Source organism: Bemisia tabaci, chromosome 3, assembly GCF_918797505.1.
Source record: "Bemisia tabaci chromosome 3, PGI_BMITA_v3".
In the NCBI taxonomy this organism is placed as follows: domain Eukaryota; kingdom Metazoa; phylum Arthropoda; class Insecta; order Hemiptera; family Aleyrodidae; genus Bemisia; species Bemisia tabaci.
Genome location: NC_092795.1, coordinates 10123668 through 10137628, shown reverse-complemented (window position 1 = coordinate 10137628; position 13961 = coordinate 10123668). Strand labels below are relative to the sequence as shown.

At 41.4% G+C, this 13961-nt stretch overlaps 1 protein-coding gene across 10 annotated transcripts in view; it reads right to left on the bottom strand.

Moving 5' to 3' along the window:
* LOC109030972 (uncharacterized protein CG43867) overlaps nucleotides 1–13961 on the bottom strand; it is a 259857-nt gene that overhangs the window by 97532 nt on the left and 148364 nt on the right. The window lies entirely within an intron of this gene.

Sequence of the window (13961 nt, the reverse complement as noted above, 5' to 3'; positions counted from 1 at the left end):
GGTTGAAGTTCTCTCAAAGAAAATGAAAAGAAGATTTTCCGAAATTTTGACAATCAACATTTTAGGAGATGAGCATACGAACACTGAGGATTGAAATTTAATTTCTGTATCATAGCGAGGCAAAAAAGTAAAAAAGAGAAAAAGTTAAAACAAAAAACACGTAGTCAGATAGAACGGTTGATTTTTTTCTCCTATTAAAATCGTTGATGGGGAAAGTAAAAAAAGAGGGAATCGAGTGATGGATAGTATACGTAATACGATAGTAATACGTACCCATAATTCTTACGACAAAAGTCGTGAATTTGGGACCGAAGAAATTACCGAATGAGAGCTGAACTAAATTCTAACTCTTTGGGCTAAATTCAATGTTTACACCTTGAAAAATGTCCTGTTGGATAGCACAAATTCTACTTGAATAAGAAGCGCCAGGAATTTCTGGTTGAAGCAACAGGCATCAATTGGACTGCATTTTGCAATTTGGAACTATAAATTCTGGCTCTTCTGGAAAAACACTTATGTGTATAGGGAAAGTAATGGCACATACGTTGTTTTTAAACCGGGCTAGAATCTATAGTTCCAAATTGCAAAATGTAGTCCAATTACTACAGAAAGATGTCTCGACACTTAAAAGAGATTTCCGGCTTATTCAACGAGAATTCCTGTCGTGGTATTTCGAACAGGAACATTTTTCTCAATGTCCAAGAAATGCTCAATATCTAATCGAATGAGTTAAATCTTTCAACGCGGATTCGAAAAACAAGTGGGGGAAAAGCAACCCCAAGAAGCTAAAGAGAGGGGAAAATTACGAAAAGAGGAGAAAAATAGCAGGCTTTTAATTAAATATGTATTTATGAAGGGATGGTGAGAGAGGAATGAGGCCCTTTGAGGCGCTGACACAAGGCTTCCCGCTCGTGTTAACTTAAAGCTTGATGAAAACAACGACTTGCGTAAGTAACTTTTCGGGAGCTTCTTAGGATGCGTTGATAATTATCTGTTTCCGGGAGGACTCGGAGGAATTTATGAAGTTGGATTTCCAACATCCGGCTCTTACTCATACTTTCCTTTTGGGTTAAAAACACGGCGTCTTAATTTACGTATGTACCTACGCGATAAAGTCCGAGTGAAGATGATATCACACAAGTGTACTATATACTTTCCCTTAAGGTGAATCTTCGCCACTTTGGAGAATGATTCGATAGTCGATTTCTCTCACGAAAAAAACGCAACTACATTCCAATGTTGCCAAATTTTCTCTCGCAAATTGCATTTTTACCTTTAGAATTTTGGGAATTTCGACCTGAAAATTTGACTGACTTTCCTTTTGGGTTAAAAACACGGCGTCTTAATTTACGTATGTACCTACGCGATAAAGTCTGAGTGAAGATATCACATAAGCGATATCTATAAACTTTCCCTTGAGGTAGATCTTCGCCACTTTGGAGAATGATTCGATGGTCGATTTCTCTCACGAAAAAACGCAACTACATTCCAATGTTGCGAAATTTTCTCAAATGCATTTTTACCATAAGAATTTGGGCATTTCGACCTGAAAATTTGACTGATTTTTCTTCAGATCTCGTACAAAAATTTTGGACGAAAATTACACACATAAATTTTTAGGGAAAATTGGATTATTATAGTCAATTTTGCAACCTTGGAATAAAGTTAAGTTCCCTCATCCGGGAATCGACGAATTGATAATTTCCGTACTTAAGGGCATTTCTTCAGAATTTACGTGCATTACATGGCGCTGGTGTACTTCTGGTATTTGTACACAAACTTTAGCGTTACTGGCAGAAAAAATTCCATGGAGGATGACAGTTTTCTTAAAATACAAAATACCCTGATTTTCCGTGATTTTTTAGGGTTCTCTGCACATGAAACCCCCCGACTTTTCCACAACTTTTCATGGTATTTCTGGCGTGATTTCTCAAGAAAATCCATCACACGAATTTTTTTTTGGCGCGAGTTTCTTGAAATTGGAAAAAAATTCGATATTTCGGTTTACAGAAAGAATTTCAAGGTTCTGCGGCGAATTTCACTGATTTCCAAGACATGTCAGGATCAGGGTTTGGGTCAATTTGCTGACCCCTCCAGGTTTTCCCTCGCTTATCAAGAGCTTGTCACGCTTTCATGTATTTTCAAGAATATGTCACACTGAACTCAATGCTTACTCCTTAGGTACTCCATTCAACAATCTGAAAATTCACGTTTTTTACGAGCAAAATTCGCAACTATACTTTCCGTGCCATTGATATTTGGCAACTCTTGTAATGCGTGGGTGAGGGGCTTCAAACAAGAGATTCGGTGGTTTGGACGTGGCTTAGGGGCCGCGGCTGACCGGGGGGGGGGGGGGATTCAAAATTGACATGCGTCGCTCGACGCTTTCGAAAAAGTGGCCATTTCCGAGCAATTAGTGGGCATTTATCAAAGGGACGCCAAACATTAATCTATGCGTGTGATCCTCTACAGCAGTGCCGAAGTGGTGGCTAATATTGGTATTATTACTAAATTTTCAAATCTGAGCTTTGAAAGAAAGCTCATTTACGGTCACCATCTGGAAAGTGCGCACTTGTGTCCGACCAGGCATGGTGGGATTAGTTCCCCTGTTCTTCGTGCCGGCTCAGTGTCCGACGGGACGTTCGGTTTTTTTTTTTTTTTTTTTTTTTGTTTTTTTGGTCGATCTCTTTTTTTCATATAATTCCGTTTTCATGCGAGTCTGTCTGCGTCTGATACTCTTTGAATTTATAGAGAGATCGCTTTTACAAAAGCGATCCGTACAGAGAAAAATTGGGCAAAGGTGGTCCCCCACCCCTCTCTGGAGCTGCTAAATTGAGAAAAACGTACCATTTTTTTATATTCCTGAAACGCTTTTCCTGTTGAAGCAACAGAAAGAGCTTGATGCAAAAACGGCTTTTTTTCGCCCCCCCTCTGGAAGTTCTTCAGACTCTGTCTATTGATTACTCATACTTGAGCGCTTCTTTCCCCAAATTTTCAGACCCCCAAAAAATTTTGGGGGGGAGCTAGGGGGGGTGGAAGTCAAAACCTATGAACCTCGATATCTCTTGAACAAAGAAAGATATCGAAGTCCGGTTTGGACGAAAAATCGTCTAAAATTGCATACTTTAAGATTCTAAAGGTCAAAATCCCGATATCACATTTTTAAGTCAACATATGTGCTTTTTTTCCAGTTTTTAGGTCTAGAAAATTTCTTTTAAACGAAAAATTTACAAAGATCTCAATTTTTTATTTGAACCAAAACCAGTTTTTTAAATTGTTCGTCTTTTTCCGCATTCAACGACGCTTATCAAGAGCTTGTCACGCTTTCATGTATTTTCAAGAATATGTCACACTGAACTCAATGCTTACTCCTTAGGTACTCCATTCAACAATCTGAAAATTCACGTTTTTTACGAGCAAAATTCGCAACTATACTTTCCGTGCCATTGATATTTGGCAACTCTTGTAATGCGTGGGTGAGGGGCTTCAAACAAGAGATTCGGTGGTTTGGACGTGGCTTAGGGGCCGCGGCTGACCGGGGGGGGGGGGGGGGATTCAAAATTGACATGCGTCGCTCGACGCTTTCGAAAAAGTGGCCATTTCCGAGCAATTAGTGGGCATTTATCAAAGGGACGCCAAACATTAATCTATGCGTGTGATCCTCTACAGCAGTGCCGAAGTGGTGGCTAATATCGGTATTATTACTGAATTTGCAAAACTGAGCTTTGAAAAAAAGCTCATTTACGGTCACCATCTGACAAGTGCGCACTTGTGTCCGACCAGGCATGGTGGGATTAGTTCCCCTGTTCTTCGTGCCGGCTCAGTGTCCGACGGGACGTTCGGTTTTTTTTTTTTTTTTTTTTTTTGTTTTTTTGGTCGATCTCTTTTTTTCATATAATTCCGTTTTCATGCGAGTCTGTCTGCGTCTGATACTCTTTGAATTTATAGAGAGATCGCTTTTACAAAAGCGATCCGTACAGAGAAAAATTGGGCAAAGGTGGTCCCCCACCCCTCTCTGGAGCTGCTAAATTGAGAAAAACGTACCATTTTTTTATATTCCTGAAACGCTTTTCCTGTTGAAGCAACAGAAATTTCTTCCAAAGTAATTGAGTGTCTATAAAAACAGCTGAAAGGCCCACTGCGTAAAATATTCGATTGAATTTCTTGGAATTTTTTGTATGGATACGACGGACTTCTATAGAATTAAAGTCGCATGTTTTCTCTGCAAACTCTTGTGTAAAAAACGATTATTACAACAAGAAATTCAAAAATCATCTCCACAACACGATATTCAAGTGGATCTTCAGCTTTGGTTCACTACATATTGGGTACAATCGATCTATTTGAAATTTCAACTATTCGTATACTATTTTTGGAAAATCGCAAAATCTGAGGAACATTCCTCAATGACTATTCTTCAGATTGAAATTTCGATTTTCTCAAAATGATTCACCTAAAGGTTAAAATTTGAAATATGTCGATTGTACCTAGAGTGCATTGCTCAAAAGCTGAAAGATCCGCCTTTACAAGTATTTTGACACGTGTCAAATAAAAGTTAGATTACACAAGTGACGCCATTCAGCCAACACCATAGCACCTATGTCATACGCATTTTAAATATCTATACCCAAAACATCGCTTTCAACTGAAACTATTTCAAATGGAATTATGTGAATTATGACGTGAGCCCTGTTATGCATATATTCTTATGAGTCTCAAGACTCATTTCTTGATGCATCATAGTTTCGTTTGGCAGAAATGCGTCCATTTAGAAGTTGATTTCCAGACTTCCCGTTTATGATCGGTTTCCCTCGTGAACGATTGAAAAGAAAACAAGCTGCGTAGCGTTACAATTCTTGTTTCGTCTAAAGTCCCGCTTCCTGGAAATGTTGTTTTCTGGGTTGAATTCGTCTCCTTCATTCAACTGATGTGATGTACAAACAGTCACAGGGCATCTTTGACCTTGACAATGCATTACATTACAACCACGTCAGTATTAACGGTGGTATTTTATTCCAAGCAAAAGCTTTCTAAACAAACTGGGTCATAAGAGAAGCCGCCAACGCAAACAGCTCCACGCTGAGATGATTGTCACTCACTTCCGCCTTCCGCAGGGTTGCCACAGAATTTAGACGGTAAATTCCCTGACATTTCCCTGATTCCTCTGACACATTTTGGTGAAATTCTCGACAGTTGAACAAATGCCAGGTTGTTAAAAAGACATGGTTTTAAGGCAAACTTTGTTGGTCGCGACGTCAAACCCATTCGAGAAAGCTAATAAAATCGCCTTCAACGATTTTTCCCAGACGTTTTCGTCATTTTCTCTGATTTTTTAAAATTCTCTGACATTTTCCTTGACTGGCAATCCTGCTTCCGTCGAGATCCAAGAAGCCAATATGAGAAGGGTAGCGGAGGCAGACGGAGGAAACTTTCCGTTTAAATCCAGGAACTTCCTCGATTCTTCTTGTGGTGACCATGGCAGAGGCGAACTTCGAACTCTAAGTAGACTGCATTTACAATTAGGAGCAACTAGGTTTGGCTCATTTGTAAAAGCACCATTCTGTGTAGAGTAAATAATGGCACATACGTCATTCCTAAAATGCGTACTTTAATCAAACTTAACCTCAACTCATCCCAAATATCAAAACATAAGAACATAAGAGAAACCCTGACGCGCGTTGATGACGGCGCAGAGATACAACTATTCATACTTGATGGACGTCCGTATCGCATCTGCAAAATTGAAGGCGCGATAGCGCGAGGCGTGAACTCGCAAGGCTCCGCCGCTCTGTGCTGCCAACAAATAGTCGCTCGGATTTAGGAGAAAAATTAAAAACCGAGGTCTAAATAAGTCATTCCAATCTCCGACTTTGATGCCCACGTAGCCCTTGAAGCACCACCACAAATAAGAAAAACGAATTAACACAACATGGAAATAGAGCAAGAGAAAGGATACGCGTTGATGACGGCGCAGAGATACAGCTATGCGTACTTGATGGGTGCCCGTGTCGTATCAGCAAAATTGAAGGCGCGATAGCGTTAGGCGTCTACTTATTGTCAAAAGCGTCAAAAACCCGACTTTTCAAAGTGCGATGACTCTGTTAATATTGAACGTAGGAAGTTGCTGTTTGGACGGATCTTATTATTTTTAGCTAATCTACAAGAATCAAAAAACAAAACACGATTCTGTAACCAGCGCAACTGACCTGTTAAACGAAGGGGCTCTTCTCATCGCCTTCGTGGGCTGACATTGATGTCTTCCTTTCTTTCCCCAAAACAACCCATGAAAGTTTTTAAAATGAGGCAAGTTCGCAGCCCGAGATCCAAGCAGGGTGTCTAGTTTTTTTTTTGGTTTTTTGTTTTTTTTTAAATTTTGGGAAATCCTGATTTTTCCTGATTTATGACTGCAAAATCCTGATTTCATAATTTTTCCAAATCCTGATCAAATCCTGATTTTTTGAGGAGAATAAGAGGCGAATGTTACTTCAAAAATAGCTCGATAAAACAATCCGATTGGACGTCCGATTTTTCTCGAATCCTGATTTTACGACCGATTTTCCCGCAAATCCTGACGAAATCGGGATTAAATTCCAATTAACCGCAAAACCTGATAGAATCGGGAAAATCCTGATGCAAGACACCCTGCCGAGTCCATCCGGGAGCAACCTTTCGCCAATAACAGAAAGTAGATTTGAAATAGCGGAACAATGCTCCGGAGTTGGCAAGGGAGGGATTATTTGACGGGGCGAAATGCTGTGTGCTGTGTACTGCCAAAACAAATCATCTCGAAAGGTCTTGGCTCACCTCTCTGCCTCCGTGCTCGCCTCCAGCGAAGGTCACCGCCTACCCCTTAAAGCTCGAGAGCAGAGACAGCATCCTTGAATGAACCTATACGCCCCCGTTCTTTTTTCTCAGTTGCAAGACAGGTCCCTGGGGATATCTCATAATTTGCGCTCGACATTTTATAAGATGACCAAATTTTGTTTTCGTTACGAGTCAGTTGCGCGCTGGCTAGAGAATCGTGTTATGATGTTTTTCTGGTTGCAGACAACCCTAAATTTTGTTGTGATTCCTAAAACTAACTTAAAAAAGAAATATACCCGTGAAAAGCTTTTCCTTCTTAAAACGATAGACGAGGGAAAAGTGCTTTAGCGCGAGTGAAAGCTTTTCAAAGTATAAAATTCCCCTGCATGATTTCCGAACGCCCAATACGAGCGCCCGATCACACGCATGCAGCAGGCATTTTCCACCCCAATTCACAATTCGTTTTTCGCCCCCTTCTCCGCATTACGACCCTTCAAAGTCACATTAAAATCTACTCAAGGTCCTAATGCTACTTACGTTAACACTTTCACGTTAGATTTGAATTCAGCGTTGCCGACTCCCTCAACTTCCGAGTATTTTCCTCGAAAAACAAGAACCAGATTTTGCCAACTCAATAAAATGAAGGGGAAAAGTCGTCCTATAATAATTGGACTGCATTTTGCGATTTGGAACAATAAATTCTGGCTCTTCTGGAAAAACACCTTTGTGCATAGGGAAACTAATGGCACATACGTCGTTTTTAAACCGGGCTAGAATTTACAGTTCTTAATTGCAAAATGTAGTCCAATTGACTTAGGATGAAGATACGACTATTGTCGCTCTTGCGGGCCCGCTTTGGCCTATTTTAAGATTTGAAGGCGTATTTTAGGGCTGGATTCGGCATCAAAGTTCAATTTGGAGCGACAACAGCGCAATAAAAAACAAACGCCCATGCTCATAGGGGAGCGAAGGACGCGAATGGACCGGGGGGGGGGGGGGGGCGGCAGAATGAAGTAGGATAAATAAAAATGACAAGGATTGATACCGCAAAAGCCCTCGCAGAAAATAAACTGCGGGGCTCGTTTAAAAACGATATAATTGAATAATCTCCAAACCCCCCCCCCCCCGGAGTGTCCTCACAAGTTGGACCATCGTTGCCAAATTAAGGCGATTCGTCGAAATTAGATTTCATTTGAGTACTTTAAAGTTCTTCCTCCCACGTAAAATTCCGCGAGAAACACGATGTTGCCATCGGTTTTCTCTGGAATCAACTTCAGAGCTCAAAAAAATAACTAAAAGTTCAGACCATGATGGAGGGGATATCCCACGCTACGCTGAGAGTCCACTACTATATCTAAGCAAACTCTCACCGCACAGATAGGGACAAAATACATTAGCAGGGATGCCATTTTGTTTGGAGACTCCAAAGTTGGAACCACGGCAACCCTACTAAAAAGGCAACCCTACCTTTACCATTTTAACCCATTTCTATGCATGGATAGTTTGACCAGATTTAGAGGTGGACTCCCAACGTAGCGTGGAATATACCTTCCATTACGGCCTGAACTTTGAGAGCTTTTTTTGAACTCAGGAGTTAATTTCAGAGAAAACTAGTGGCGCCATCGTGTTTCTCGCAAAATTTCACGTAAGAAAAGGTACTCAAATCGCAAATTCCACACACATGAGCCTCGTTTCTTAACTTTCCCCACACTGAGCAACGCGACATCTCACTGGCAGCATAGAGCGGAGCATTGCGAATTCACGTCGCGCCTTCAATTTTGCAGACGCAACACGGACGTCCATCGAGTACGAATAGTTGTATCTCTGCGCCGTCGTCAACGAACCTCCTTTCCGTTGCTCTCTTTCGATCTTGTGTTTCTTTCCGTTAGTCTTATTAGTGGTGGCACTTCAAGAGCTACTTGAGCAACACTCCCGAAGACTTCACGCATAAAACAATTCTTGGGTAACTGAGGGTTAACTAATTTTAATTACTGCGAGGACTCATATCCTGTTCAGGAGTTTATACCAGACTTTCCGGTACGGATTTCGTTTTTCTCGTGAGAGTTTGAAGGGAATACAATTTACGTAGTGGTTCATTTCACGTAAAAAAAGGTACTCAAACCGCAAATTTCACACACATGGAAGAACTCCATTACGGTTTTAAATTCATTTATTAGTATAATAATATAAATAAACACAGGGCTTTTGACAAAGTGAGGGAAGAACTCCATTGCGCACGGAGGAATACATTTTTTTGGCGTGATGTGACATCCTGATTTTGGTGTCATTTTAATCGTAGAACGTGTCTTCTCACGGCTGTGTCCAGGGTGTTTGCTAGAACAAGCTGGCCAAAAATCAGTACCTTTAAAGGACTTTTTCAGTGTGTTATTAAGAAATTCAGTACCTCCTCAACAGAAAAATTCAGTACCTTTTCAGTACCTCCATTTGACGAAATTCGGAAAAATTTGAAATTCTCGCACAACTTGCGACACAAATGACAACCAAATGAAAAAAAAGAAGCCGGACCTTCTTGCAGAATTTCCGCACTTTTTCATTAATTCCGGACCGCCCTCGAAAAATCAGTACTATTTCCGGACTTTCCGGAGAGTCCCGACTTGTAGAGACCCTGATGTCTTCAACGAGGGATCCATTTTCTTGTAAAATTAGAGGCTAAAAAAGAAGCATTGAAATCCGATTCCGCGATCTCCGCGGGGATTTTTCGGAAAAACTTGGCTCTGCAGCGAGGGCTATTCGATCCCACCACCCTCCAACATCCCTCACACGCGGTTTCCGATATTGTTTATTCGCTTACCTGTTTATTTATCTGCCGGCGGTCGATTGTTCACCGACCCACCGCTTTTATCTATTTATTTAATTTACACCGGCACGTGGTGCATCCCGACGAATTAAGGCCGACAGAGATCCTGATGGATGCCGAGCTCCCGATCCCCGATATGGGCCTTTGTTTCCCGGGCAAGACAATTAAACGTCCCGCGATCGACGCTGTCGAATCGCAGAGAAATGCTCCATTTCGGAGTAAATTATTGAACGACTACACGTGTTATTGGCAAAACTTGGCTACGTGAATCGTAGAGATGGGATCTGGGACTGAAATGCAGTTTCTTTGACAGTACACTGGGGAAAAAAACACATTGGATCTAGAGTCCAGACTCTTGAAAACGTTGACAAGAAAAAATACTCTTGATTCAATCGGATTTTTGCTTGAATCAAAACGAAATCCGCTTCAATTAAGAGGCTTGGTTCTTGATTTAAGCTAGATTCTGATTGAACCAAGAGTGCTTTTTCTTGTCGATGTTTTTAAGATTCTGGACTCTAGATCCAATGTGTTTTTTTTTTAAGCGTGCCAGTAGGGCTCGCTTTTTGAAATCACTCGGATGTACCATAGTACAGCACACAGATCAACCAATGCTATTCAACGGGTCGTCCAAATACTTTTTTCCTCGCACCCGTTTCTTTGTCTTTGAACCATTACACTGTCAAGCCCTGATGGTCTGTTACCAAAAAATCTAATGAACTGCTAATTGGAAACCCTTGAGAACATTTTTCTGTCAAAACCGTATTATTCAATTTGACAGAAACCTCATAGGAGCTTTCTTACGCTCGGAGGACTCAACTCTAGAACCTTCTTTCCCGCCAAAACTCTATAGCCAATGAGCGTCTTGCACTGTAAGTGCAATCTGTGATGAGCCTCGTGACTCATTATACTATGTACTAACCATGGCCCCTGCCGAAATCCACTTAAACCACTACAGTTATCTCGCGATATAGCTTTGGGTGTCCGGTTTCGAGCAAGGCAATAAAAGACGGCGAGGCGATTAACCGATTAACCATTCACCGTGATGCCAGGATCCACCAAATTTTCTCAAAAATTGTTTTCCGTCTATTTAGCGAGTTTTTCTTTACTTTCCGTTGAAGTACAAATAAAAAGAGACCTCATTTGTAAAAATCGGCCGAATAGGAGAGAAGTTACAGTTCGAAATCCAAAGAGATTAACTGAACGCGATTTCGATGCACGGCAGTTCGCCCAAATCACGGTCGTGCGCAAATGCCGCATATCAGCTTAAAATCAAGATAATTGGACGGAATCTTTAAAATTAATTTACATTCAACGTTCATGAATCAATATTTTCTCCCAAATTTGGCAAAAAGTACCAATTGATGCAAATGGCAAAGACGTGAAAATAAGAGGTATTTGTCCAACATTTCAGTTACATACTCATGTTGGATTTTTTCTTCTTGTTTTTTTTCCAGTGTACTACTGCTACTGACGGTGAACACGATGTATAAAGTGGTGGGCAGTTTTTCTCCGAGGTTCCGGACAGTGACGTGGCGTGCTTTGCGATACATCGATTGCCCTGCCGTTTAAATCTATAGAAGAGGATCGATAAACAGGGTGTTTGCAACGAACACATTCATAATCGATTCATTGCCATAGCTTCAAGAGGGGAAATGTCGATAATCGATCATTCATGCCTCGCCACTGGTTCCAGATAACGAAATTCCTGGCGTTAATGTCTACATTTCCAGGGGATGGATTATTGAAACTGATGAACAAAGAAGACATTGGAGTATGGGGCGATCCTATTGATGGGAAAAGACTAACTAAACTAACTAACAGCAACCCACGAGAGTTCCTGGAGTTAGTCCAGCATTTACTCCCTAAGTCTATAAGAACCACCCGCGCTACCAATAGTAAAATTATTCAGTTCAAAGATGATTTATAGTCAAGCATCTGCAAGCTCAGACATAATACAATATAACAGATGAGTTGTGTAGGATACGGAGAAAAAGGCTCTCCGGATTCTTGCGATATTATCATTCATAAAATTTTTCTTGCGGAAATTCTGATTAATAAATACTTCGGCAATACGAAGAAAAAGAAAGGCAACGATAAAAAAAACAACGTCTTCAAACTGCACTTAATGAAATCGTAGTGGTTGTTCGACTTAGAAACTTGTCAAAGATAAACTTAAGACGACGATGAGGTTGCCAAGTGAAAAATAATTCCAGGGAACTCAAACTCGGTGGTGCTGGATATTTACAGTTCAGTAGCATCCGTTGAACTGGATAAAATATTACGATATGATAGGGTATGGTGGCTATCATACAGTCGCGATTCTTCCAAGTTGGCAACACTGTGTTTCATTAATTTAAATTCATTAAATGTATCGATTTTAAGTGAGACATGCTGCCTCACCAAGAATCGATTGTCTTACATACATTTAAATGGAGGAAAAATAGTGTTGATAACTTGAGAGATTCGCCACTTCTAAATTATGCGTCTAGGGATACAGCGTGGAAGTCCATAACGCGGTTTCAAATTGGACTAGATTTTGCATTAGGGAGCTACTGTTTCCGGCTCATTTCATAAATATCATATGTGCTGATAATTTCCCAATGAAGATGGGTGCTTTCGTGGGTGAGGGGCCGTTCGTACCGGCAACAGAGCGGTGGAGACCTTGTTCAACAGAACGAAAACAAGCCACATCAGATATTGCAAAATTTAACTGGGCAATTTAATTTTTTATAGGAGAACGTTTGTACGGATTCCTTTGAAAATTTTGAGGAATTTGGTTCGTTTTAATGCAAAACATTCACTGAAATTTACACATAAATACGCACAACAGTTTTCGTGTAAAAGAGTAAAATACCTGATTAAGTTTGTCAAGAGCTGACGCGGCTCGGTTCCTTCCTGCTTAACGCGGTCCAAATCAAGTCACCCATTTTTTCCATTTTCGACTTCTCCCTCCCTCACCGAATCCAACCGTTATCCACTGCTGGACTTTCTGAGCTTCGGAGTTGATTGCAGAGAAAACCAGTGGCACCATCGTGTTCCTCACGAAATTTTACGCGAAAAAAAAGTACTCAATTCGCAAATCTCTCACGCATGCAAGAGCTTCATTCTGACTTCATTTTACGTTTACGGTTCAGAGTTTCGGCGGCAAATCTGACAGCGCCGCCCGTAATTATTTCTAAAGCCTCATCGCGCTACTGGTAGGCTTTGGGAAAACACTTGCCGCGGAAAATCCGCCAACTTTCCAATCTTTCATCAGCGAGAGACTCGCCGAAGAGCACTCGAAATCGTAACGAGATAACTTTTTCCGACGCCGCCGCCCCCTCCCTCCCCCGCGCCCCCTCAGAATTCCACGAATCGCAATAATACAATTTTCTTCGAGTGCTCGTGACAGCTCCGAAGGAGACCCGGGGCGGAGGGGCAGGGGGTAGTAAACTTGTGGACATCATAATCGTCGGAGGTATCGATCCTGTTTTGATTCGCGGGCCCACTTAGGTGCGCTCTGACATTCCCGAGCGCTCCCGGTTGCATATCCTCCGCTTGTTAGGCGCCCCTTGAATGTCAACACGAGGATCGATTCGGGACGGCGTTCCGCGAGCCGATCGAGAACGTAACTGGACGTCTGTAAATGAGAGAGGACTATCCCCATTCGGCCGTCCTACAGAAGGACGACGTATGAGCCTTGACATTGACAAATTTCCGTTGATAAAATACGAATTTTCAGGGAAATCTTTGAATGATTTCCATCCAATTTTCGGAGAATTTTATTCGCTACTAGATCTAAATTATCTGAAAATTTCAAGATAAGTAATTCGTAACTCTCCTTGAAAATAAGCGTCTAATTGGAGGAAATTTGGCAACTCTCAGATGTTCATAGGGTGTTTTTCCTCAGCACTCACAGAGACTCCCTAAGTTCCCTGAGACTCACAGAGCCCATGTCTAACCGAGGCGAGTATCCTTTATGATTTGAATACGTCCAACTAGTTGCGAGTGTCCGCGCAAAAAAGGACTTCAGTTCACGGAGGCACGGCTTTCTATGGAACAATTTATTTCGACAAATCGGAATTTAAAATTTTTAATTGAGACCCAGTGAGAGAGGAGGGGGAAGGACGTATGGGCACATTTCAAAACCAAATCTTAGATGAGGGGCGCCCCTGGATGGGCGAGAAAAAAATTTGCTAGGAGAGCACAAACTGCCTAAGATTTCAGAAAATGCACTAAAATTGACCGAAGTTGCTTGAAAAAGTCACCTCTTTGACCTAGGGGTGAAGGGAGGGAGGCAATTGCCCTGGGAAAGGCACCTTTCCACTCAGGGCCGTCGAAAACGGCCATGAAACGTAAT